At 41.5% G+C, this 27,497-nt stretch overlaps 1 pseudogene; it reads right to left on the bottom strand.

The window, feature by feature from the left end:
- Positions 1 to 469: 469 nt before the first annotated feature.
- The window catches only part of LOC130031499 (ubiquitin carboxyl-terminal hydrolase 7-like), a 54,549-nt pseudogene continuing 27,521 nt past the window's right edge, over positions 470 to 27,497 (bottom strand).

The raw sequence follows: 27,497 nt of genomic DNA, 5'->3' as shown, positions 1-27,497 counted from the left end.
CTTAAAATCTTAGTATAATTCTCTAGAGTCTTCAAAGCCATTTCCTGATCTTTGTGTCTCCACTTCCCCCAGATTCATCAGTGAGAGCATGACATTTAACTGTGGAGCAGTCACAAAGCTGAGGGTCCTCAGGACCAGGTTCAGCATCTGGTCCAGGTCCTGGCAGTTGCTCTTTCAAAGGCTCAATTCTTGCTTCTGACATGCAGGTTTAGAGGATGAAGGGGCAAAGGAGGATTTTAATGTAATGTTTGAGTGTAGGGCACGGAAAGATTGTTCAAGGGCTAGAGCACACACTTAGTATGCACTTAGTCCTGAGTTCAATCCTGAGGATATAGCACCTGACATCAACATCAAACCTCTTTCAGGACATGGTAGGGTATGTCCCAGGAACCCAGAGCTCTGCTTGGGGTGGCCTCTATTGCAAAACGTCTCTCTCACTCAAAGACTCAAAATTCTTGGATAATACAATTCACCACCTACTAAGTTTTCCAGAAATAAATAACTGAGACATGGGCTGAAGTTCCCGAGGAGGCAGGTCACCAGCCTCCTCCAGGGAAAGCTGCAGAGGGAGACGATAAAGTGAGGAAAGAATTCAGAAGAGAACTCGTTTTTAAATTGGGAAGCATCATGTTCCAAGTCTGGAAATAAACCCCCCGGAAACAGAGATCCAAGCCCCCTCCAAGAGGAAGGAATCCAGGGAGAAAGGCAAGCCGTGTCTGTGTTTTTAATCAGTAAACCCTGAACCAGCTTCCATACCAACTTTGCAGTGGAGGTGTCCCAAAGTCTAGCAAACTGCAGGTGAGGGTGCTGGGGAGACAGTGCACTGGGCTCCACAGGAAAACAGACAAACACATGAGGGTTGCATGAGGCCAGGTGAGGGGTAGCAAACCTTCAGGTGACTCAAGTCTGTGCAGGCCTTTTTGACATCAATGGTTTGCAAGAATTGGTTCTTTGACCAGTACCCGTCTACAGCAATTTCCTGCTGGCCTGCAAAAAAAGTTGCTGTTGTATGACACACAGGATGCCTGGATCAGGCAGTGTGGCTGTGATAAATACTGATATTCACATTGTAAATAGCACTGTAGCACTGTTCTTTCGTTGTTCATCAATTTGCTCGAGCAGTTATCAGTAACGTCCTCATTGTGAGACTTGTTATTACTGTTTTTGGCATATCAAATATGCCACGGAGAGCTTGCCAGGCTCTGCTGTTGTGGGCGTAATACTCTCGGTAGCTTACCGGGCTCTCCAAGAGGGATGGAGGAATCGAACCCAGGTTGGCCGCGTGCAAGGCAAACACCCTACTCGCTATATTATCACTCCAGCCCTCATTCTCACATTGTAAATAGCACTTTTTAATTCTGCTTTAGAGGTCTGAGAAGTGTTTTTCCTAGTCCCACTGATCTGCAGGTGTAGCAAGGTTGAGCACACTGATTCAGGTGCAATCACATGTGAGCTGCTGAATGGCTGTACCATCACATGAGTCTCCATGAAGTGGAGAAATTTTCACACTGTGATATGTGCAATTTGTGAAATTTGCACACTGTGACATTTGACAAAAATGCACATTTGATGAATCTAAGACTTATGCCAATGTGTCCACATTCCAAGTGATTGCAGTACTGTGTCCTTGCTGCAGATTCCACTGATGAATACGATCCTCTCTTTGACTCCTCATGCAGAGGGACAGCAGGAAAGGGAGCCAGGCAGTGAGCTCTGGGTAACAGGTGAGTGGGTACATGATAGAACATGTGGACCATTAGCTAGTAAACTCTCTTGCCTTGATCACAGATCTTAAAGGAGTCTGCAGTGTCGCAGAAAAGTGCATGCACAGCCTGGGCTGCACAGTGATGTCATCTGATGGCATTTTCTAGGTATTTCCCATGAGCTCAGGCTTTGGAAGAAACACAGTTTATGGAATGGATTGCCAAGAATATTCGCTCTGCCCTCATGCCTCACTTCAACCTCTTAAACAGTCCCTGAAAAAGTCCTGTTAGTCTGACCATATTAAGAAAAATAAAAATGTACTCATGGGTTCAGTGACTTTCATGGATAAGACGTGGCCAGCCATGGCCCTTTTCTTTTCTGGAGCAGAGGTCTGTGATTCCTTGACTTAATTCTGCTAGTGGCATCTTGAGACCCAGGGCTCAGGTGGGGGTGAACAGAGAAATCACCAGACACTAGGGCCTCCAGAGCGGGGATACTCTGGGGGTTAACTCCAAAATAGTTTCCCACCTTTGGATAATTATTTTGTCGGAAATGAAACCTCTGGTGTTCCCTGGCCTCATTTCGATACCTGCCATCTTTCCTTTTTTTCTCTTTGGAGTCCTATAGCAATGTCATTAAAGTCCCTGGAAAATGTCAGCTGAAACCAAGGTTTTTGTCGGTTATAACCTATGAAAAATGTATTGGATTTAATATGTTTGGTTTGGGAAATCAGTTTTTGTCCACTATAACCAATTGTCCATAATAACCATGTCTGTTGTAAGTAGTGTGCACTGTAATAACCCTCATATAAAGGGTAACAGGAAAGACAAACCATTTTAGATGGTAGCTGGAGTCATATCAATATAGATCACTGCCTACGTATATCAAATGATGGATGGCCATTTTTAAGGCTTTTTCAATTCAATGCCAGTGTCGTCTAACGGCAGTAAAGCACACAGTGTTTACTGATACCCTTCCTGATAAAACCAGTGCTTCTGGTTGCAAGGGAGAAGGGTTTAAGGAGTGAGCAGGCACCGGAGCCACTTCTTTCAAATTATCTAGTCCCAGTGTCCCCATAGCAGGAGGCAGAACATGCAGCAAAGCACAACTAGACCTGCCTCCTAGGCCAAGGATGGGAAGGCTGCCTACATTTCAACAAAGATTAACTCATAGATGCAGGGCCCAGGGGGCTAAGCACTGCTGGGGTAAGACAGTCAGCAGAGAGGAGTGCGAGAGGCAGCTTTGAAGGAGAGAGTGATTCTGCCTCCTCTAGCACCATGATGGCAAACACTGATACACACAGTCAAAAGTACTTGATACTTGCTGTACTTTTTACCATTTATTTAACCATTCGATAATCCCCTCGAGGTCTGCATTCGGTTCTTTCCATTTTTACAATCACAGTCATGGATGCAGAGTGAGGTCAAGGAATTCGCACAAGGCACACAGTCCGTGGTCCTGATTCTGATCACACAGACCAGGCCAACAAGCAAGCACACCAGCAACTCTGCTTTAGGTGCTGAGGATTTAGTTGCTTGGCTGTACCATGTCACAGATCCTGGAAGAGTATCCTACATGCTCTCACATACATGTGGAATCTGTTTTTTTTCCCTTAAATTTTTATTAGTGAACCACCATGAGGTACAGTTGTAGACTTAGAAATTTTTGTGCTTGGGTTTCAGTTATACAATGATTGAATACCCGTCCCTCCACCAGTGCCCACTCTCCACCACCACCAGTCCCAGTATCCCTCCCACCCCCCTTCCTACATCCCACCCTACCTCTGTGGCAGGGAATTCCCTTTTGTTATCTCTCTCCTTTTGAGTGCTGTGGTTTGCAAAAGAGACATTGAGTGGCAATCTTGTTCGGGCTATAGTCTACTCTCATCATGCATTTCCCATCCTGAGAGGAACCTCCCAACAACCTTTATTTGGTGCTCCCTTCTCTATCTGAGCTGCCTTTTCCCCTAGCGCGTGCGGCTGTCTTCAAAGCCATGGAGTAATCCTCCTGGTACTTATCTCGGCTATTCTTGGGTGTTAGTCTCCTATTTTGTTACTTTATGTTCCTCAGGTGAATGCAATCTTTCTATGTCTATCCCTCTCTTTCTGACTCATTTCACTTAGCATGATACTTTCCATATAGTACCACTTGTATGTAAATTTCATGACTTCATCCTTTCTGACAGCTACATAGTATTCCATTGTGTAGATGTAACAAAGCTTCTTTAACCAGTCATCTGTTCTTGGGCACTCAGGTTTTTTCCAGATTCTAGCTATTGTAAACATTGTGATCCCTGTTAGGATACCCATGACATTCTTCAAAGAACTGGAGCAAACACTCCCGAAATTTATATGGAACAATAAGCCCCCACGAAAAGCTAAAGCAATTCTTGGGAAAAAGAAAATGGGAGGAATCAACCTCCTGAACTTCAAACTCTACTACAAAGCAGTAATAATTAGAATAGCATGGTACTGGAACAAAAGCAGAACAGCAGACCAATGGAACAGAGTTGAATATACTGACATCTCCCCACAAACATATGATCACCTAATCTTTGATAAAGGAGCAAGAAATATGAAGTGGAGTAAGGAAAGCCTTTTTAACAAATGGTGCTGGCAAAACTGGACAGCTACATGCAAAAAAAATGGGCTCAGATCTCCAGACCAAAAACCATAAGGTACATTGAAGACAAAGTCGGCAAAACCCTCCATGACATTGAAGCTAATGGTGTCTTCAAAGATGTCATGCCACTGGCTAAGCAAGTGAAAACAGAGATAGACAAATGGGACTATCTTAAACTAAGAAGCTTCTGCACCTCAAAAGAAATAGTGACCAAAATACAAAGACAGTCCATAGAATGGGAAAGGATATTCACCAAATACACATCCGACAAGGGGTTGATATCAAGGATATACAAAGTACTGGTTGAACTCCACAAGAAGAAAACATCCAGCCCTATCAGAAAATGGGGCGACGAAATGAACAGAAACTTCCTCAAAGATGAAATCCGAATGGCTAAAAGACACATGAGAAAATGCTCTACATCATTAATCATCAGGGAGATGCAGATCAAAACAACAATGAGATATCATTTCACACCACAGAGACTGGCCCACATCTAAAAGTGGAATCTGTTTTTAACTTCACCGAATACCTTCTGGAGACCTACTCTGTAGAATAGTGCCAAGGTCAGCAGTACTGTACTGTCAACTTGAAATTTGCTATTACAGTAGGGCCTTGTATTAAGAGTTCTTGCCTGCTGCCCCTCATATTTCCTTTGGTGCTGTTGATGCTACCACTGGGATTATACTCAGTTGTACACACTTATCTAGTTGTGGTGCTCACTGAGTGTCTGTGACTCTCTCTGAACTTAAGCTCACAGTGTTGCATTCCTGGCTACAGTGCTTGTACATCTTTTGTTGTACTTGCCTCAATACAGCACTTTTTTTTTCTTTGTGGGTCAGACCTGGCAATGCACAGGAGTTACTCCTGGCTCATGCACTCAGGAATTACTTCTGGCAGTGACCATATGAGATGCTGGGAATCAAATCTGGGTTGGACGCATGCAAGGCAAATGCCTTATCTGCTGTGCTATTGCTCCAGTAGCACCTTTTTTTAAAAAGTACATAGATATTTAATTGTGTTTTCTCAGAACGAACATTGTAAGTTCATGTGCTGTTTGTTGATGACATGCATTCTGCAAATAGTTGCTAATAGCCTTGTCTTGGCAAGGAAGGCTTCAGTTTTCTTCCAGGTCTCACCTCTCCATCACAGTGCCAGCTGACCCTTCTCCAGGAAATGCTACTAATGTTACCTTTCAGACCAGTTTCTCCTGGCATATTCCCATAGAAGTCCCATCTCTCCTGCACAGAGCTTCCACATTTTACTTTAAACACTTATTTGCTTCATTCATTTTTTTAATGTAAGAACCTCAGAATAGCCTATAACCTCCTGAAAGGGGAGATCATGGTCTTATTTTCTGCTGTGCCCTAGGAAAGTTCAACAATGAAGCTGGCACACAGTAGGCTTTAAGAATTGTTCAAGAAGTCAAATGAGTGGAATTCTTCAATACTGAAAGGAAAGAAGGTATATTATTGTGTTCCCTTCCTGCTCTTTATCCAAAGTGAGAAATATTATAAACCCCTTTTAAAAGACTGGTGTTCCTTAAAATATCCAGGCCTCTGTTAAGGAAATGAAAACTCACAAGAGCCAGGATCCTCCAATATGAAACCAGTGCTACTTTCAAAAATCTTGATTCCAGGTACACCCAAATGTGTGAGAGTATGTGCATGCATTCCCCCTGAGGCACGCCTGGGGCGCACACCATTAAGCCCACCATGCCCACACTGCTGTTGTCGTGTCCTCGGTGAGGCCTCCTTTCTCCGGGGGAGCGCACATCAAAGGGGTTATCCCACTGTCTCGGCAGAATCTTACTGATGTTCACTTGCTTTGGGAACACATGCAGACGCGCAGTTTAGCACATGGGCCTTGTCTTTTCAGCTGGCTTTTAATCTTTGGTAAATTGAATAAGCGTGGAGAACTTGCAGGTGACAACCAGCTCAGCTGAGACCGCAGGGATGAAAACCATGTCAGTGGAGTCCCTAAAAGTCCTTCAATGTGCTTGAAGCATATAAAGAGAACCCTTGATCCTGGCTATCAAAGGGTGCAGAAAGATCAAGAAGAATTAAAACTGATGGTGTGCCAGAAACCACCTGCAACAGAAGGTCATTACTTCCCCTTGTTAAAACAGCCTGAGTTCTGGGGCCTGATCTGAAGCTTAATTGAAATGTTTCAAACAGTGGATTATAATGAAGATGAGACATCCCCTGTCCATTTCATGACCTTTGCTAAGAAAGGCAGATTGGTAATAAGGTAAAAAAAAAAAAATCTGAGCGATCGCCTGAAGACAGCCAGCCTCTTAATGATATGAGCCATGCTACCTTTCTTGGCAGAGGAGGAATTCTCCATGATGTCGAAGCAATAGGAAGGACTGATAAGAAATCTGGAGGACTAGGGCCTCAGAATTCCAGTCTCTCCCTTGTCATTTAGATCTCCAGCACTGTCCCTAGCATTTTGCCTGAACAGGGATGGAGGGACACCAGTCATTACACTCACACTGGGATAGTAACAGTTACTCCAGACGTTATTCTTGTCATGCAGAGAGCCCCCATTATCTGTCATGCTTCTTTTGCAATCTTTCTATCTCTTTTGTAGAATCCCTCATGAACCCTAGGTTGAGGAAGATGAGGAAGGACCTCTAGGTCTGCAGAGGGTAGACTGCAGTCGCAGGGGGCACTGGCAGGAGATAGCTCAAGTCTGATACTATCAATCTTTTTTTGGTGGGGAGAGAAAATCACAATGCTGCTGCAACTTATGCTTTCCACATGATAATAAACTGCAAGTCATATTTGCCCCAAGATTTGAGTGCCTTTTGGCTCTCTTCCCCTTTTTGGTATGATTATCTGCCTGAACAATATAGTCCATGTCTTAAGTCCCGTGATTATCTCGGCCTCCAGCTGGTACGTTGTTCAAGTCACAGTATTGGGAGGGACTGTGATATGATAACTGCACCAAAGTGTCTGCAGCTCGTGGTCATTTCTGCTATGGGCCCCTGTCCTGATCCCATCCTTTACATTTCTTCATAATTGTGCAGATGCTTGTCTGTGGGGGGCTCTCAAACACCTCCCAGTGCACAATCTGGGCTACAGCCTCAGAATCTTGTTAGAAATGCAATCTCAGGCCCCACTCTAAGCCTCCTGACCTGTGAGTTCAGCAAGATCCCTAGGTGATTCCCAGGCCTATTAAAGTCAGAAGGGGGAGCCTTCAACTGAGGAATCCTATGGAGCATTCCCGGGTGTAGAACTTTTCTGAGATTGGGTTTATTGACTCCGTGTTGAGTAGGCCCAGAGGGAGGTTTGTTTCACTTGCACAGTTCTAATGAGAAAGGGTTAATAAGTCCTTCAACAGCTGGAGCTATTTTGCAATCAAGGACCAACATAAAAAGACAGCGGGCCAGGCACTGAGGCCAGCCTGCCAGAGACATTGGATTAGAGCTCCTAAGACAGCCTAAGAGAAAATACTAGTTGTTCCTTCTGACTTTATTAAACTTTTGTGTGGTGGCAAAGTTTGTTTGAACTTCACTAAATCCTCCAAATAAAAGGCTCACTTGGACCATCTGGTTCTCTAGGATGAAATAATTTAATTCAGGACAAGCAATTATCAATAATTGTTTTGGGATAGAGTGGAAACTCTTAGTCCCACCTGTTCCATTTTTCTCCTAAAATTATTTTTCCCCCACTAAATCTATGGGTAGAAAGCTGACCTAGGAAAATTAGCTTTATTTTTACATCTTGCTTTGAGTATCTGATCCTATCTCATTTAATCCTAGTATAATTTTTCCTTCACAATTCAATATTTGCTTCCCTTGTACAAATATAGATACATCTACCCCTAACTCTCTCTTTTTAAAACTTGGCTTTCATATTGTCTATATTACTTCTTGAATTTTTCTTCTTTCTTTCTGGGTTTTAACTCCATGTTTTGGGATTCTCTTTGTCATATTTAATCCTTTTTCCCAAAGCACTTACTCTGATTTTTTTCATGAGTTTTCTGATAAAAATAGAATTATAAAAGCATTTTTTTCCTTTAAATGTCCTTGAGAACTCTTCTATTGAACTCTTTCCTGATGTTATTTTATATAACATGCCAGTTCTACTCAAAAAATTCAATCTCTATCACCTTCTTCCACCAGACTCCAGAAGATTTGGGTCACTTTCTCGAGTGGTCCTCTTCTGAGGCTTTTTCAGGCCGTGAATTAGAATGGACGGAATTCACTATAGAACTTTGAGTCCAGAGTTCCCAGATGACATCACAAGTCTGGCCATTCTATCAAGTGTCAAATTGAATCCCATTTTGTCCTTCACCATGTATCTCCTCCTGCCTTACCTCTTCCTCCTTAAACTGTGGAAGCACAGGGAACCTTTGGCAGTTCCCAGTACACACCAGGCCCCGACACCCTCATCCTATGAGTGCATTTTCTTCTGTGGATAAGCTTCTCTCTAGTCTGAATTTAATCTCTTTCAATATTTCCTGCCAGTATCATCTTCACTAAACAGCCCTCCCTGATCATCCCAGGTCAAATTACTACCACCTTTCTTTCTACCCTCAGTGTTTACAATGCATTTTTTTCAAATAGGTGAACCTGCCAACCACGTTGTGTATTTTTATTCAAATTTATTTATCTGCTTTTCCAAACAGGAGTGTTTTTAATTTTTAAAATTTTTTTAGAATTAAAAATAGTTTATTTCAAATTTTATGTGCTTTATTTATTAATGGTTTCTGCCATTCTGGATTCCTAGGAGTTTAGCTTCAGTCCTTTATGTGTAGGTAATTATCACCATTCCTACCACAGAACTCCGAGTGCCAGCCCACCAAAAAAGAATTTTCTGTTCATTCATTTTCATCTTTCCTTTGTGTAGCGATCTCAGTTTTACTGAATTTAGCAGTTAATTTTCAGACAGGAGATTTTGAGAATTGAATATTGTGATTCACTCATGACTGCTGATTCTAGTGCCTAGTGTCAATGCACTGTCTTCCAGAGAAGGTTGCATTTAATTGTTTTAAAAAATGCTTTGATTAGAGCTCTATGACTGCAAACAATAGAAAGGAGTTTGATTATTCCAAAAGGGGGGGATTTATTGGGCAATTTTTAGGCTAGCTCATGGAACTGAGGCCATAATGCAGTCTAACTCTAGGACCAGATGGAATGAAGAAATGAGGGACCTCTTCATTTCTCTTTTCTGACCCTATCTATGCCTCCTCCTCCTCCATATTCTCTTATGGGAAAGTCTTGATCCCCACAGCTTTCCATTTTTCAGATCATCTGAAGTAACTATATGCCATATGTATAAAAACCTACACATTCTGGTAAATGTCCAAAAACCCTTCAAAAACATGGGGTTTAGCTGGGGTCAAAGGTCCATCTCTGGACTAACCATTGAGAATCAGAGAAAACTGCAGACATTCCTAGAGAAAAGGACAAATGTAGATACCTTCAAATGTGACCACAATAATGGCATAGAATGAGAATAATTTAAGTTCATATGGTAAAGCACATATCAAGCATAAAACTTGAATGACTTTTTAAGCCTCATGCTATAATGGATTTTATTAAAACATGTGCTTCTAAAATTTATCTTACTGGGGTTTTTTTTTTGGTGGGGTAGGGTAGGTGGATTCTTTCTGTTTTTTAAAGTTGTTCCCCACCCCACTGTATTTTTTCCCCAAAGCTTTTATTACATTATAAGGCAATGACAAACACAAATGAATAATTATAAACATGGCACTTAAAAATTCTCCAATGGAGAACTTGAAGATCAGAATGTACTCCATTTAAAAATATATCTGTTAAAACTATAAGTCATAACTTTTGCCAAGAACTTTAATATTCCAAGCAAACTGACAATAGAGAAACATGCTATTATCAAACTTCCTGCCTATGTCTAATGTAATAAAATGCCTTTCAAGCTCATTCCAAGCAATGTTACGCAACACTTCAGGGGACCATCTTGGGTTATTTAAGACCTCATACTTTTTTTTTTCTGTCTACAAATTCTTGGGTAGGTTGGAGAGATAGCACAGCAGGTAGGGTGTTTGCCTTGCACACCGCCTACCTGGCTGACCCGAGTTTGATTCCTCTGCCCCTCTCAGAGAGCCCGACAAGCTACCAAGAGTATCTTGCCTGCGTGGCAAAGCCTGGCAACCTACCCGTGACATATTCGATATGCCAAACACAGTAACAACAAGTCTTAAAATATTACTGGGCCCACTCGAGTGGGAGGACAGTGACAGTGACAGTGACAAATTCTTGGGCAGAAAAAAGCCATCAAAAATTATTCTGAAATTCTAGAAAGCATAATAGTGTTTACCTCAGATTTTCTTCTTTCTCAGGATGAAAAATGTGGTCAATTTCTGGGAATATACCCCTGGGGTGCAAGAACACGAAGCAGAAATGACATCTGCACCTGTATATTCATTGCAGCATTGTTCACAATAGCCAGATTCTAGAAACAACTTTAGTGCCTGAGAACAGATTACTGGTTATAGAAACTATGGTACATCTACACAATGGAATACTAGACAGCTGTTAGAAAATGAAGTCATGAAATTTGCTTAAAAAAAGAATGGACATGGAGAATATCATGCTGAGTAAAATGAGTCAGAAGGAGAAGAACAGACATATAATGACTGCACTCATTTGTGGGATATGAAAAAAAAAAACGTACTATGAGACTAACACCTCCCGGATGAACGGTCCACAGTTGGAAGCTTGCTTCAAGGTCTGGGAGAGAGAGCAGTTAGGATAGAGGAGGGACCATAATGATAATTGTGGTCAGAAGGGGTTGCTCTGGATGGGAAATGTGTGCTGAAAGTGGATAAAGGACCAAATATGATGGCCTCTCAGTATATGTATTGCAAACCAAAAGAGCCTGCCATAGAGGCAAACTGAGGGTGGTGGTGGCAGAAGGGATATGGGGAATATTGTTTGGTGCTGGGAAATGCACACTGGAAGAGTTGGAATGTTGTATGATTGAAACCCAATCATGAAACTTTTGTAGCTGTATCTTATGGTGATCCAATTAAAAAATTATGTATGTATGTAAACAAACAAAAAACATGTGATCAATCCTTAACTCAACCTGATAAAATCTCTGATGGAATAGCTAAATGTAGAGGAAGCCCAAACTGGTATTAGGCATGTAAAGGGGCTCACTGTATTTTTAAAAGTTGAGGTAACTAAGTTTTAGGGCTGTAACAAGAATACACTTACCACCAAAATGCCAATGTCTTTGCAGCATTATCCATTAGAACTCTCCCCATCACAATAACCCTTTCAAAACCTCAGTTCATGAGGGGAGGTTCAGGGGTAGATGGGAAAATTGAAGACAATGATGGACGGAAGGTGTAATGGTGGTGTGATTGGTGCTGGAATATTGAATACCTCTAAAAAAACATCATAATCAACTTTATTAACCACAATGTTTATATAAAGCATAAGGGGAAAATTAAAAAATCAATACTAAAAACACCCATAAACAAACAAAACATCAGTTCTGTCATCACAATCTAGAGTTTGTTTTCATTTTATCTGTTCTCTTTCTTTGCTTTGTTCCTTTATATGCCATGTACAGATGAGGTGATCTGGCAATTTGCCTTTCTCCTTTGAACTTTTTTAGCTAAAAGGATTCTTAGCACTTTTAACATGATTTTACTGTTGTTGATCTTTATGTTGTTGAACTTGGTCATCACCTTTATATTTCCCTTGAAAAATATGATGCAATATGTCAATTAATATATACATTGCTTACTTCATATAAGGACACATCATCGTCCTGGATTCTCTCCATTAAGTTCGGTTTAACTTCCTCATAGAGGATAAGGCTCGTCTCCTGGAGGTGATCCTGCTTGGTCACACATGACTGGCAGCAAGTCACGTATTTTACAGGATATCAGGGTGTAGATGTGCCCAAAATAATTTAAGCTCCGTGTTTGGGGATCACATATCTTCAAAAATAACATCACATCATGATCCTTATCAAACTTGGGCAGCGGCGTGCCACTGGCGGCCAACTCCGGGTCAACGGTCTCCAGGAAGATGGTCCAAGAGTTCTCACTGTCTCTGGGCTCCATCATCGTTTTGTTGCCATCAGCCTTGTTGTCCAGCATGGCCGGCCACTTGGTGCTGTTGCTCCTGGTTTGCATGAGCCATAATCTAATTTGATCCTGTGGAAATCCCATGGTCTGTGACAGCCTCTGCACGAACTCAGTGAGGGTGTTTCAGCACCTTGAACACCGTGTACTTAGAGCTGCTCCTCAAAGTACATGTCGCTCCCTTGGTGGCCACAAAACTGATCCTCTGCCACTATCTGCATTTGCATATAGAGATGTGCTTCCTGTTGCTCCTTCCACTTCTGGCCTTTGATCCTCTTCTCCTCCTGCAACTGCTCCACCAACTGCTGGGGGATGTCGTGGTTGGTGACGGCCTGCAAGACTTCATTCAGCCGGGACTCCCTGATGTAGACAAGTATGTAGGTGTTGGTGCAATGCCACGTCGTCGTAGTCCCTGTAGTTGTGCTCGATGGCCTCCTCCTTCATGCACTGCGACTCCACGTCATCGTCGAACTTACACGATTTGCCATCTCCCTTGAGGTTGAGATAAACCACACAGTGTCCACGATGATTATCTCCACTATGAACCAGAACTGCATGAAGAATATAGTTTGCTGGGTCCTTAGGATATGTTTTTTGCAAAAATTCATCAAGTGGTAACGGTTCTGGAAGCTCAAACCTGTCATTGATTTTGATGTTCTGATCCGTCTGCGGGTGGTATATGAATCTCATCAGTGGAGGTGTAACACTGGTGGGAATGTTAGGAATTTCACACTCTTCACTGCATCCTACAGGCCGTGTTCCCCCGAATCATATTTATTGTCACCATCTAGTTGTTCTACTGCCATGCAATCCACAAAGGACTTGAAGATGTTTTTCTTTCCTTTTATACTTAGTTGGATATCATAATAAACTTCTCTTCTAACAGACTGATAGTCTACTTCTTTCCACTGGATATAGGACACCATCTTGCCTCTGAATAACTTAGGGATGGTCCCTTCCACACATATGCCTTTCATCTTATTCTTCACATTATTGAGTAACACGTGACAAAGCTCCTGAATGTCATGCTGCATGAAGCTATCTGCAGTATTTCCTCTCGGAGAGCCCAGCAAGCTACAGAGAGTATCCCGCCTGCACGACAGAGCCTGGCAAGCTACCTGTGGTGTATTCAATATGCCAAAAACAGTAACAATAATGAGCCACATTCCCCTGACCCTGAAAGAGCCTCCAATATGGCAGTTTAGGGAAGGATGAGTAAGGAGAGATGCTAAAATCTCAGGGCTGAGATGAATGGAGATGTTACTGGCGCCCGCTTGAGCAAATCAATGAACAACAGGATGACAGTGATACAGTGATACTTCAAATAGTGGATGACTGTTGGTGTATAGTATTCTGAGAGGTTTTTTTTTTAGTTCTTCTCTTATTTATTTTTATTGAATCACTGTGGGATATATTTACAAAGTTTTCATGTTTGAGTTTCATACAATGATTGAAACTCATCCCTCTACCAGTCCACATTTTCCACCACCAGTGTTCCTAGTATCTCCCCCTCACATCCAACCCTCCCCCTACCTCTATGGCAGACAATTTCCCCGATACTCTCTTTTTACTTTGGGGCATTATGGTTTGCAACGTAGATACTTTAGGTCCTTTATCTACTTTCAGCACACATCTCCCATCCTGAATGATCCCTCCAACCATCATTGACTTTGTGATCCTTTCTCTATTCCAGCTGCCTTCTTCCCCAGCTCATGAGACAAGCTTCCAACTATGGGGCAATATTCCTGGCCCTTGTGTCTACTATCCTTGGGTGTCAGTCTCATATTATATTATTTTACATTCCACAAATAAGTGCATTCGTTCTATGTCTGTTCCTCTCTTTCTGACTCATTTCACTTAGCATGATACTCTCCATGACCACCCACTTATAAGCAAATTTCATGACTTCATCTTTCCTAACAGCTGCATAATATTCCATTATGTAGATGTAGCAAAGTTTTTTAAACCAGTCATCTGTTCTTGGGCACTCGGGTTGTTTCCAGATTCTGGCTATTGTGAACAGTGCTGCAATGAACATACAGATGTAGATGTAATTTCTACTGTGCATTTTTGCACCCTCGGTATATATTCCCAGAAGTGGTACTGCGGGGTCATATGGAAACTCAATTCTATTTTTTAAAGAAATGCGCATATTGTTTTCCAAAAAGGCTGGACCAGTCAGCATTCCCACCAACAATGAAAGAGAGTCCCTTTCTCTCCACATTCGTGCCAGCACTGGTTGTTCTTGCTCTTTTTGATGTGCCCAGTCTCTGTGGTATGAAATGATATCTCACTGATGTTTTGATTTGCATCTTCCTGATGATTAGCAATGTGGAGCGTTTTTTCATGTGCCTTTTGGCCATATGTATTTCTCTTATGAGAAAGCTTCTGTTCATTTTTTGATGGGATTGGAGGTCTTTTTCTGGTACAATTCTACTAGTATCTTGTATATCCTGATTATCAGATGGATGTTGGGTAAATATTTTTCCTATTCCATGAGCTCTCTCTGTATTTTGGTCACTGTTTCTTTTGAGGTGCAGAAGCTTCTTAGTTGAATATAGTCTCATTTGTTTATGTTTGTTTCCACTTGCTTGGTCAGTGGTGTTTCATCACTTCAGTGTCATAGAGGGTTCTGCATAAATTTTCCTCCATGTACCTTATGGATTCAGGTCTGATATTGAGGTCTTTAATCCACTTTGATCTGACTTTTGTGCCTCGTGCTAGACAGAAGTTAGAGTTCACTTTTTTGCAGGTATCTGTCCAGTTTTCCTAGCACCACTTGTTGAAGAGAATTTCCTTGTTCCACTTCAGATTTCTTGCTCCTATATCAAAGATTAAATGATCGTATAATTGAGAGTCAGTGACAGAATATTCAACTCTGTTCTGTTGGTCTGTGGGTCTGTTTCTAGTCCAATACCATGCTGTTTTGATTACTACTGCTTTGTAGTACAGTTTGAAGTTGGGAAAGGTGATGCCACCCATCTTTTTCCCCCCCAAGGATTGCTTTGGTTATTCATGTGGGTTTATTCATGGAGGTTTACTGTTCCATATGAATTTCAGTAGTGTTCTGTCTATTTCTTTGAAGAATGTCATGGGTATCCTGATAGGGACCACATTAAATCTGTATATTTAGTGCTTTGGAGAGTATTGCCATTTTGATAATGTTAATCCTCCCTATCCATGAGCAGGGGATGTGCATGTGTCTCCATTTCCTAATGCCCTTTTTATTTCTTGAAGTGGTATTTTGTAATTTTCTTTGTATAGGTTTGCCCTTATTTAAAGGTCCATGAAAAACCCTCAACTGAATCAGGCAACTTGGTTTTAATGGAAGAAATACAAAAACTTGTATGACTTCAATGCTTGTGTTTAGAAGCGGGAAATATCTTTGTTCACAAAAATATTTTCATTTTCTTTACAAAATTGTTATTTTCTTTTAGAAGAAGAGTGTTTGAAGAAGGGTTTCCATAAATTGTAAACTGTTTAAAAGATGGGATTTTTTTAATTATTATTATTTTAAAATTTTTATTAGTGAAACACCATGAGGTACAGTTGTAGACTTACAAATTTTTGTGCTTGGGTTTCAGTTATACAATGATCGAGTACCCATCCCTTAAAAGGTGGGACTCTTACTCCAAATTTCCAGGGTCAACTAGAAATTGCAGATAGGTTATTACACATTGTCAAGGTCTGGGGCATCACAGGGCAGTAGACTTGAAACTGGGCTGAATAATATTTCAACTAGTGAAAATTCAAGTTTCAAAGTTAGAAGGACAGTATTGAACTATGAGATGCTACCGTCTATTGGAAGGTTTTCCTTTGCAACTTTGCCTTCTTATCAAACCAGAACTTTGTCACTGGTCTTCAGTGATGGAAACTAAATTTTCTAATTATCACAATTATCACATAATTTTATATTATATAATACATGTATAGTATGAAATAATTATTATTCACAGTATATCAGAACCAAGAATGGGAATACTCTTAATGTCTAGGATAGATGTGTGAGACTATTATACCAATGATAATATTTATATAAATAATTCAATGACACATTTCTGATAGGGTTGTATTGTTTAGAGATGCTCTTATGATCAAATGAATGTGAAAGCAATTTGTTATTCGAAAAATGGTAGGTTTTATATTAGAATAGATTTTTCCAGGCATTTAAGTTCTTAGTGTATTATGGGTTGTTGAAGGGAATTTGGAAAGCGATAGGTATAGTTTTCTGCTTTAGGTTATCAGTATAAATATATCAGTATTTATTTTCCTGAAGAGGCAAAGTCAGTATATGAGATAAATAGAAAAAAAAAGAGACAACACCAATTTATGAGATAGGGTCTTTTAATCTGGTATGCGTTCAGAAGAGGAGAATAGCAAAGAGGCCTAGAATATATGAATTCTATGAGTTGTTCAGGGGACTCTTTTAACTCACTACTGTATTTCTATCATCTGAAACAATGCTAGAATATTATGGATTTATAATAAATATTGATTGGATATTGATTAATGGGAAAGAACTTGAGTAGAACATTGAAAGATAAAGATATACCAAAAACAGAGGGGAGGGAATTTCGGGTAACAGGAATGTACAAAATGGGCCCAAAAGGGAAATGTATTGAAACAGAATTATTTTCAGTGGCACAGAGGCTGATCTGTAGACTGGAAAAAAGCAGAGACATGAAGAACAGTCTGAAATTTATCAGAATAATCCCATGCCAATCCTCTATCACACAGTCCTGTATCACTGAGCAATCTTTCATTCAATGACAGACATGAGATGATGCTGCCTGTCTAGCCTAGCTGTGTTAGAGGTCATGCCATCTAGTTTTATGTAAGTACATGGCTTTGTGTGTAATTTTTTTTTTTAGTTTATTTTTTTTTATTTATTTATTTTTTTAAATAATTTATTTATTTATTGAATCACTGTGGGAAAAGTTACAGAGCTTTCGGGTTTAGGTCTCAGTCATGTAGATACCAAACACATTTCCCTTTACCAATACTCATTTTTAACCCCGAACCCCAATAGACCCCCACCTCCCACCCCTCCCAATTCTTTGTGAGGCAGATGAGTTCTAGTTAATACTCTATCTACTTTGACTAGATAGATTATTTCGATAGAAGATGCACAATTATTGTTTAGAGTTTACGACCCACCCCCCCGCCCCCCAATCAGACATGCTGAAACAGCGTTGTGAAATGATTTGCTTTCTACAACTTGGTTTAAGAATAAAATGATGGTTTTGGATTTCTGCTATTTTACTTATTAACCCTGGAAGAATTTCTATTAAAAGTTAGATAGTTAAGAGATTGGTTTCTGTGCCCTGGAGTCGTGGCCGTGCCGGAGAGCCGCTCGTGGGGGGCAGCTGGCGACTTTGGTGGGGCGTGGGGGACGGCCCACAAAGCCCCCCTTCCCATGAGGTCCCCGCCGCTCCCCCGAGCCCGGCTCAAACCCGCTTTCCACAAGGCTCCCGTGCGGCCGCCATCTTTCTTTCCAGAGAGGAGCGGGCGGGCCGGTCAACGCCCTTCCCCCTCCGGGCAGGCTTGGTGGCGCGGATCAACACAAGTCCATTTGCTTTTCTGCTCCAAGTGGCTGGTTCTCTGTGCTAAGTCCTTGTGCCTCCGGAGCCGTGGCCGTGCAGGAGAGCCGCTCGTGGGGGGCAGCAGGCGACCTCGGTGGGGCGTGGGGGACGGCCCACAAAGCCCCCCTTCCCATGAGGTCCCCGCCGCTCCCCCGAGCCCGGCTCAAACCCGCTGTCCACAAGGCTCCCGTGCGGCCGCCATCTTTCTTTCCAGAGAGGAGCGGGCGGGCCGGTCAACGCCCTTCCCCCTCCGGGCAGGCTTGGTGGCGCAGATCAACACAAGTCCATTTGCTTTTCTGCTCCAAGCGGCTGGTTCTCTGTGCTAAGTCCTTGTGCCTCCGGGGCCGTGGCCGTGCAGGAGAGCCGCTCGTGGGGGGCAGCTGGCGACCTCGGTGGGGCGTGGGGGACGGCCCACAAAGCCCCCCTTCCCATGAGGTCCCCGCCGCTCCCCCGAGCACGGCTCAAACCCGCTTTCCACAAGGCTCCCGTGCGGCCGCCATCTTTCTTTCCAGAGAGGAGCCTTTGTGTGTAATTTTTGAGACCAATTTTTCAGTGTAAGTGACCTTAGAGGATCCCCACCCCCCAACATGCAATTCTCTGATACCAGAAGGGTGTTTCTAAGTTCATCTCAATTCTGACACAATCTTTGTGGAGATAACTTCAGATTCCACAGGTCAGTTGCTCAGTCTCCCAAGTCTGCACTCCACATGTCAGCGAGTTAAACCTAGGACAGAGGATGTGCTATAAATCAGACTTCCAGGAGTCCCTTCTAGGGGAGTTTAACTTGCTGACATGGCATAATGTACTCAGGAATCCCATTTACTCACCAGATCACTGATTTATTTCAAAAGCTATACCTCGGGAACAGCCTGATGGAGATGCTGGGCAGGGCAAAGCACTGAGAAAGAACTTTGAGCTTCCATGCGCTACACTCTCCCCAAATATCCATTTATTCACCAACCTGGAAATGCTCTAAAGTGTCAGTTTGGAGGCTATTGACATAGGCATGATTGATTAACCCACTAGCCAACCTCGATTGAACTTAACCTTTAACCCCTCTCTCCTCCCAGGAAATTAGAGGGTGGGACTGGAAGTTCTAAAACTCTAATTAAAGTATTTGATTTCCCTGGCAACTAGTACCCACCCTCAGGTGCTTTCAAAATGTCACTCACTGACATAATTAGAAGTACCCTTATCACTCTCCACACTTAGGAAATTTCAAAGCTTTTGGAAGCAATGGACAAGGAACTGGGAATGAAGACAAAATATGTATGAGAAATATACTTTGGTCATCTGAGTGGCCAAATACTATATTTTCTAGAAATCACAATATGCCATACACTCTATGACATTTGCAAAATAACAAAATGGCCTAAGGATGCACTTCCTAGAGTGTATTTCTGTCATTTAGCAACATGTGATTGCATCCTTTGATTCAGCCTATCATGTACCTTTAGGTTACGCCAATTTTTCTCCATCTCTATTACTACACTAGCTCTGCTAATCTTCTTTCTGGACACTGCTTCCTCACCAGTCCATTTGCATCCATTTTTGCCTTGCCCCATCCATCTTTTAGACACCAAGCCTGAATGGTCTTTATAAAATTAAAATCTGATGTCACCATTCTGCTACTTATTGCTTTTAAGATAAAGGCAAAGAGCCTGACGTGATTGTATGTGGCCTGGTCTTGGTCTGCTCCTCCAGCATAATTGTGAATGACTTTGCCCCTAACTCTTGCAGTTTTCCCGGCAATAGTCTTTTTCAGAGAGAAAGAATGGAGTCTTTTGAATGTACCAGGCCTCCTCCCAACCAGGACCTTTTCACACTTGGCTTGATCTGCCTAGTACCACACTTCACTCCTAGGGATTACCTCACTCAATCATTCATTCCAGGGAAGCATTCACTGACATCTCTAATTTAGGTTAAATCTTACATGCTTTCAGAGTCCCACAGGCATCACTTTATCATAGTTTTTTTTTTTTTTTTGGTGGGAGGAGCAGCAAGGGGCCTTATTTTATTGTGCTAAGGGGTTATTCCCAGTGGCACCAGGGGAACATGTGGTGCCAGGGATCAAATCCAGGGCTCAAATGCACAAGCATCTCCCAGGCTCCTCAACACACACACACACACACACACACACACACACACACATACACACACATACATATTTCCCCCCTCTTCATTTTAATCAAGGGGAGAGGGTCTGGCAGTCCTGGGATGTCACTGCAGTTGTTAGAGCCCTGTGGTGCTTAAGGGGCCGGCTGGACCACACCAGGTGGTGCTGGTAAGAGGTATGACTATGGCCTGAACTCAGGGTCTAGCAAATAGCCTAGGGAATGTGCTCCAGTTCTTTGAGCAGTTTCCCAATCCCTTCCTTATCATGATTCTCATTCAACATTTTTCCATGTTTATCTGTATTGCTTATTAGAATATGAACTCTGTGAAGGTTGGAATTCACCATTCTATTTTCTCTCTCTCTCTCAAATATTCATAATATAGATATCATATAATATATCATTTTTATATTATATGTTATGAATACAGAGAATATATAACATAGATATAATATAATATGTATACTACATATAGATATATATCAGCAGTGCCTAGTATACAATCAAATTTATTTAAAATGAGTAAATAAAAATGAGTAAATAAATAAAAGTAAATAAGTTGTTCACAATAATTGATTACATTCAATATTCCAATACCAATCCCACCATTATACCTTCTCACCACCATATTTAGAATTATTCCACCCCGGTCCACAAAACCTGACCCAAAAGCAGGACCTAAATAATTTATTTTGTATTTTTTGTTATGAATAATCCACAAATGATGATAAAAAAGTTTCTTTAGAGGAAAGTGTGTGAAGATTGTTGTATCACCCTGGAGCAAGTAAGTCCTTGTATAGAGTGTGAGATGTTGCACTATGCTCCAGGAATTCTAAGATTTTCCTTTTAACTTTTTTCTTTTTCTTTTTGGGTCACTCCAGCGATGTTCAGGGGTTACTCCCGGTTCTGCACTGAGGAATTACTCCTGGCCGTGCCTGGGGGACCATATGGGACGCTGGGGATTGAATCTGGGTTAGCCACATGCAAGGTTAATGACCTACTTGCTGTACTATAGCTCCGGCCCCAATTCTAAGATTTTAAGTGGGGCGATACAGCTAGAATTAAATTTTTAACTGCATGGTGACTTTGGGGTCTGGTGGCATCTCTGTGGTGGGTTGCTCTCTTCCTCTTTCAAGGTTTATTTATGAGTCTCTGGATCATGACTGTTAATAAGCTGCTGTGGTACAGGAGGCAGTTTATTGGTGTGACTGCCAGGCTACCAGAAGTACAGGGAGATGGCAGCAGGTCACCCATTCCTGACTCCGTGCAAGCTGGAGACTTCAGTGACAAGTCCCACAAGCCTGGGCTTTTCAGCAGATTAACTCATGGATGAGGCTCGTCCGGGCCTGTGAAAATAGACTGTGATCATGGAGTGATCGAGTTCTGGAGGTTTTTGGCTGCTGAGGCTTCTTGACTTGAGTGGTGGGGCTCACCTGCACCTTTCCAGGTTTCCCCAAGATGAGACAGTCTAGTGTGGGGTCTGTTGGCATCTCTGCAGCATGTTGGTCTCTTCGTCTTCCTGACTCTTGATATTTATATTGTTCCTCTTGAATGCACCCCATAGTTCTCTGGTCTGCTCATTTTTTTTCAGTCTTTCCCCATCTTTTGTTTTTTTCTAGAGGTTTCCTGCATTTCATATTGAAGCTCGCTGATCTTTTCAGTAGCTGTTACTCTGCTGTTCAGGCCTTCTATTGGGTTATAGTTTTTTGTTTGTTTGGGGACCATGCCTGGTGGTGCTCAGGGATTACTCCTGGTTTTGTTCTCAGGGATCACTCCTAGCAGTGCTTAGGGAACCATATGGAGCACTAGAGCTCAAACCCAGATTAACCATGAGCAATGAAAATGCTTTACCCACCATACTATTCCTCCAGCTTCTCTACTGAATTTTTAATTTTATCTACGATACTATTTATTTTTGTCACTTCTGATGGTAATTTTTTCATTTTCACTCTCTTGCTTATGGCTTTCTGACTACCTGTACCAGTGTTTCTTTGAGCTCATTAACCCCCCTAAAATGGTGTTTCTACGGTTATTATCTGAGAGGTTTTCAGAATGGGTTTTTACTGGTAGAGATGTGTGTGATATTATTTTCATTTGTTGATCTTAGTGGGCTTCTATTTGGCATCCCCATTCTGTATGTTGTGCTCTGGGGGAGGGGGGGAAATCATTGTAGTTTTCCCCAGAGGGAGCTCTCTGAGAGATTAGGTTGAGTGTCACTCTTTTCTTTCCTTGCCAGCCCTCACCCAATAAAAAAGGTTTAAGTATGCAGTGTTTTGTAGGGCACTGCACTGCACTGCTTGGAGTATCACACTTCACTCAAATGAGAGAAAGAATCCGGAGTTGCGACCTCCATCGACAGTCAAGAATCAGGGATGCTGTCTCATTTGCCACGGTGTCGAAAACCAGATCGGCTGGACACGTAATGAGATTTGAAGATGACTACTGGACTAGAGCCATTACTGACTGGGACGTCAAAAGATTGCGTGGCCGCCCACCTATGAGATGGTCAGACTTCTTCGTCAAGACCCTGAATGATTGGTTTGAGGCTCTTTGTGTTCCTAGAACGAGCAGACACCACTGGGCTACATTAACACGCAACAGGGACAAATGGAGACGTTACTGGTGCCTGTTCGAGCAAATCGATGAGTAAGGGGATGTCAAGTGTCAAGTGATCAAGTGATCAAGTGTGAAGTGTGGGGTATGAGTAAAGCTCTTGTATGGCCAGGTAAGAGACTGTACAGTCCAGGGTACACAGCTATGAGAGAGGGAAGAAAATTTTGCTTTCAGTTAGTTCCAGAAAGGCCCTGGGATAATATGCAGGAAGTTAATCTCACCTGGGAATGAACCAAAAGGTCTGAGTTGTGAGTGTGGGTATGTAGAGATGGCAGAGGGCATTTGTGGAACTTTTTTTTTTAACGTTTTGATTTTTTTGGAGGGGGGCTAAACCCAGAAGTGCTCAGAGCTTACTCCTGGCTCTGCATTCAGGGTACCACATGTGGTACCTGGGATAGAACCCAAGTCAGTCCCATGCAAGGCAAAGACCATATTCACTGTACTATTGCTTCAGTCCTATTTATTAACTTTTAGATGAAAAACAATGCTTCCTATTTCCAAAGAAAGGTGGATAAAAATGACCTGCATAAAGGCCTCTTTACAAATGCATCAATTTTATAGCCAGAAATGACTTTAGAGAAATCTGGTCTAAACACTGGTTTTATGGACAAGGAAAAGGATACCAAGAGAAGTTAAAAGACTTTCCCTAAATCACTTTTATACTTAGTAAAAAGACTAATAATGATCATGATATTGGTTATATTTTTTTGTTGAGCACTTACAATCTATCTATCCATAGCATCAAGCAATTGTTTTTTAATATTTGTAACCACAGACCAAGAAGAAATAACTTGTTTTGTAATTAAGGAAAGTCATTAAAGGTTAAAGAAAATCAGGACTGGAGATAGTTCAGGGGTTAAGACAGATATCTTGCATGTAGCCAACCCCAGTTTAATATCTGGCATCACATGTTCCCCTCACTCATGGAACCTCTGGAGACTTCTGAGCACCTCTTGGGACTCCTTTATCCCCCCTTAAATTATAAGAAAAAAAGACAAAAGAGACAATAGAGTACTTGGAAGTCCTGGCTTTTGAATGGCAATGGACTGTTCAAGTCTCCTAGTGTAGGAGAAAGAGAAGAGTCTTACACAGCTCCACGTTTCTGAGCTTGAGTTGGCTGCTCTCAGACTTCAACGAGCTTCCCAAGGTGGGAGGAATGAATTTTATTTTTGTAAAGATAAAACTGTAGTATTTTAATAGGGCCAATTTTTGATGAAATTATGGAGCTCCCAATGCAAGGAACAAAACTCTGGGGAGTTATTTAACTGGCTTTTCTAGATCTTGTGAAAATTCTACTTCCACTTATGGAAGAGAAAGCTAGAAGTGTTTATTATTGTGAACTTCTTATAAGACATTTTAAAACATGAAATTTATAATTTCATTGCTATATTCAGTATAAAACACAAATGGGTCTGAGCTAAGTGTGTTATTTTCACAGTTTTCTTTTATTATAATACAATGGTTAGCGTTGCTAGGTTTCCTAAGGACAGGAAGCCATGTCCTTTTCTCTGTTTTTTTCCACACTCCTTCCTACCTTCACATCCTTCCTTTCATCCTTTTTTCTTCCTTACATTCTCTGTCTTTCCCTTTTGTCCTTTACTTTGGTTGGATATTACCAGTAAGATTTTATTCACTGGAACATATGCAAGACTGGTGTTAGAAGTAGCTGAGAGCATGTCACTCATATGTCAACTCTCACAGATAAGGAAGCTGCATGGCAAGTAAATGTTCTTAAGAGTTAGCAGCACAGGAGTTTAATCACCTAACAAATATTTATTGAGCTCACTTCATGTAGTGTTTGAGGATAAGAAGAAAGAGCAACAAAAATGGAAGCAATGAGAGCAGACTATGAGTTGAACCCTGGAGAGGAGATTACCTCCCCCCTTCCCCAACACACACACACCTGATAAAGAGCAGAGCTTGAGGCACTGTATGGGTCACATCCAGCAGTGCTGGGGCAGTGCTGTGGGGTCAAGCATCAAATCCGCATTGGCTGTGTGCAAGGTAAGCACCTTATCTGCTTTACTATCTCTTTGGCCCATGTTTAAGTGCTTTAAATCTCTAAATGACTTTATTTTGTGGATCATATCATGACTACTCTGTGTTTAATGAAGACACAAGGAAATGGAAGCATAGAGGAGTTAAATTTACCTAAGGTGGCCCAGGGAAGAATTAAACTCAGGTCTCTGTCTCCTGTCCATGCTTAGAACTCTGTTCTGTGTCACTTGGATAAACAAACTATCTTCCTGGGCATTGAGAATATCTGGTTCCTTCTTAGAGAAAGAGACAGACAAACAGACACAGAGAGTCCAAGGAAAGCAAGAAAGGTCGGACGTCCAAATTCTTATTAAAATTTCCAACCTAGTATTGTCATTCGAAGCTGCTCTCCTTGCCTAGGCTTTGGGGTGTCTGCCACAAGCCACCTGTACTTGTGACCTGGGAATGGGCATTTTCATTATTCACCCAGTCTTTGATTTGAAAGAATAATGTGCAGAGATGGGTATTAGGTGTCTTCCACCTGCCAGATTCTCTGGCTATATTTATAGTCATGTTTGTGCATTAATATTTTATACTTAGCTAAATTGTGCACATTGCATTTAAAGCCAGGTTCGCCTTGTTTAAAAACATCCAAATTGGGATTAAGTATTCAAGCAGTAATCTTTTTAGCGGGCGGCTGTCCATCGGATTTGTCTGACAGAAAGAAGGTTATTGAGATACTGTAACTCTAATATTTTTTATCCTCTATACAGAAATGATTCTTAAATGAATTTAGAAACTAGAAAATACATTAGACAGATACCAAAAGAGAGCAGTTCTTATTATTTTTCTGACCGGCTGTAGAAATAATATGCTGTACTCCTCAGTATAGATTGTAAATTTCCTTGACATTTCTAATTTTTTTCCCTTCTCCTTGTTTGTAATGGTGTGGTTCTAAGTTGATACAGTCCCCCTTACTCTTTACCACTAAAGTGCTAACGAATTGGATTTGTCCAAATCTAGAACATTTCCAGGTATGTGGCCAGGCTGAGGGTTTGGATGGTTGTACTTGAAACCTACACATTTAATTTTAATTGAAGAGCATGCAGCTCTAGTTAGTATTCCACAAATATTGAATATGAATAATCAGACCAGACACTAGTATAAAGAAACCAATAAATTTTATTTTTGTGGTACATTAAAATAAAATTTAGATAAAAATTTAAAATCATAGCATATCTAGAATAACCATTTGATAGCTATATATAAATCTATTTTAGAGATGTGCAAGCACAAATTATGGAATGCCAGAGCAAGTTGATTTAGGCTGCTTTTTCCTCTAATATAAATAATGCAGAGTGCCGCAAATATTCAAGTACACTTAACTGAACATAATTAAAATATTGGAATATATTTTAAAAATAAATAATTAAGTAGTTAGAAGTATCTGCAATACTAATTCAAACTGATAGTCATATGGTGATTATATTATGCAATTTACCCAGTACTTTTGCTTTAAAGTGCAATAATAAAATTTGCATTTAATAAAAATTATGATTCTGTAATACTTGAGGATATGGGCAGAGTCTATTTTGAGTACAAAACACAACTCTTGTTTCTCTGATCCATAAACAGATGAACTGAGAACAGACATTTTCAGCTAAGCAGAGAAGCTTGCTTGCTGAGATACTGTTTGCACCCATAATCGCATTTTCAGATACCTGGTATGGAGGGTGGTTTGCCTGCTTCCCTCTTTGTATTGTTACCTTTACCTGTGTAGGTAGGAACACCGAGTGCTGGGCGCGATGCTGGTGAGGAATAGGTGTTTATAACGATTGCTACACTAATGAATTTAGGAGAGTGTTTCTACCTTTGCTACCTGTTTGCTTCAAAGTAGTAGGCCAGGCATGCTGCCCAGGAACTTGCCTCTGCTTCCCCGTTGCCTGGATGCTCTTCCCCCATTGGAGGCCGACTCGCTCTCTCACCTTCATGTGTCTTTATCTGATATCCTGACTACTCTGAAATAAGACTGCTCGGTTCATGCAAACACAATTTCCAGCTCCGTTTGTACTACCATATGCAAGCTATGTAGTTTTCTTGTTGATAGTGTGTATTATCTAGGTCTCTCACTATAATAAATGTAAAATTCCTGGAAGTAGATTTTTCTTTTTTTGTTCAGTGCTACATCACCAGCTCAAAGAACAGTGTTTGGGTCTCAGGAGACGCTCAAGAATAATTTTCTATGTGAATGAACGAATGAATGAGTTGAAGGTTGAAAAAAAAAGATTTCCCTGATGTCTGAGGTGAGTGCTTCTGATTGTGGGCTAAGTTAGGTTCACAGCGCAGAGTCAGACACTTTCCAGCTATTTCACACAGACCAGTGATGGCTTCTTGAATAGCAATGGAACCTGGGCATTTTCTTTTACTCACAATGCTTGCCCAGTGTACCATTGAGTCCATGAGTATTCTGGAGATGTGTGTGTTCTGAAGGCTTGGCCCAGGTGATTAACACCTTATTCAGCTATTCAGATCACTATGGATTCTTAGCTTTCATGGCCCCAGCAATTTCTTCCCACAAGTACTGTTCTCTGTACTTGTGGGAGCTGGAGCGATAGCACAGTGGGTAGGGCGTTTGCCTTGCACACAGCCAACATGGCCAACCCGAGTTCGATTCCTCCGCCCCTCTCGAAGAGCCCGGCAAGCTACCAAGAGTATTCGATATGCCAGACACAGTAACAACAAAGTCTCCAATGGAGACGTTACTGGGCCCGCTCCAGCAAATCGATGATCAATGGGA

Source organism: Sorex fumeus, unplaced genomic scaffold (assembly GCF_029834395.1).
Source record: "Sorex fumeus unplaced genomic scaffold, SorFum_2.1 ptg000047l, whole genome shotgun sequence".
Classification (NCBI taxonomy): domain Eukaryota; kingdom Metazoa; phylum Chordata; class Mammalia; order Eulipotyphla; family Soricidae; genus Sorex; species Sorex fumeus.
This window is presented reverse-complemented; position numbering and strand designations above follow the sequence as displayed.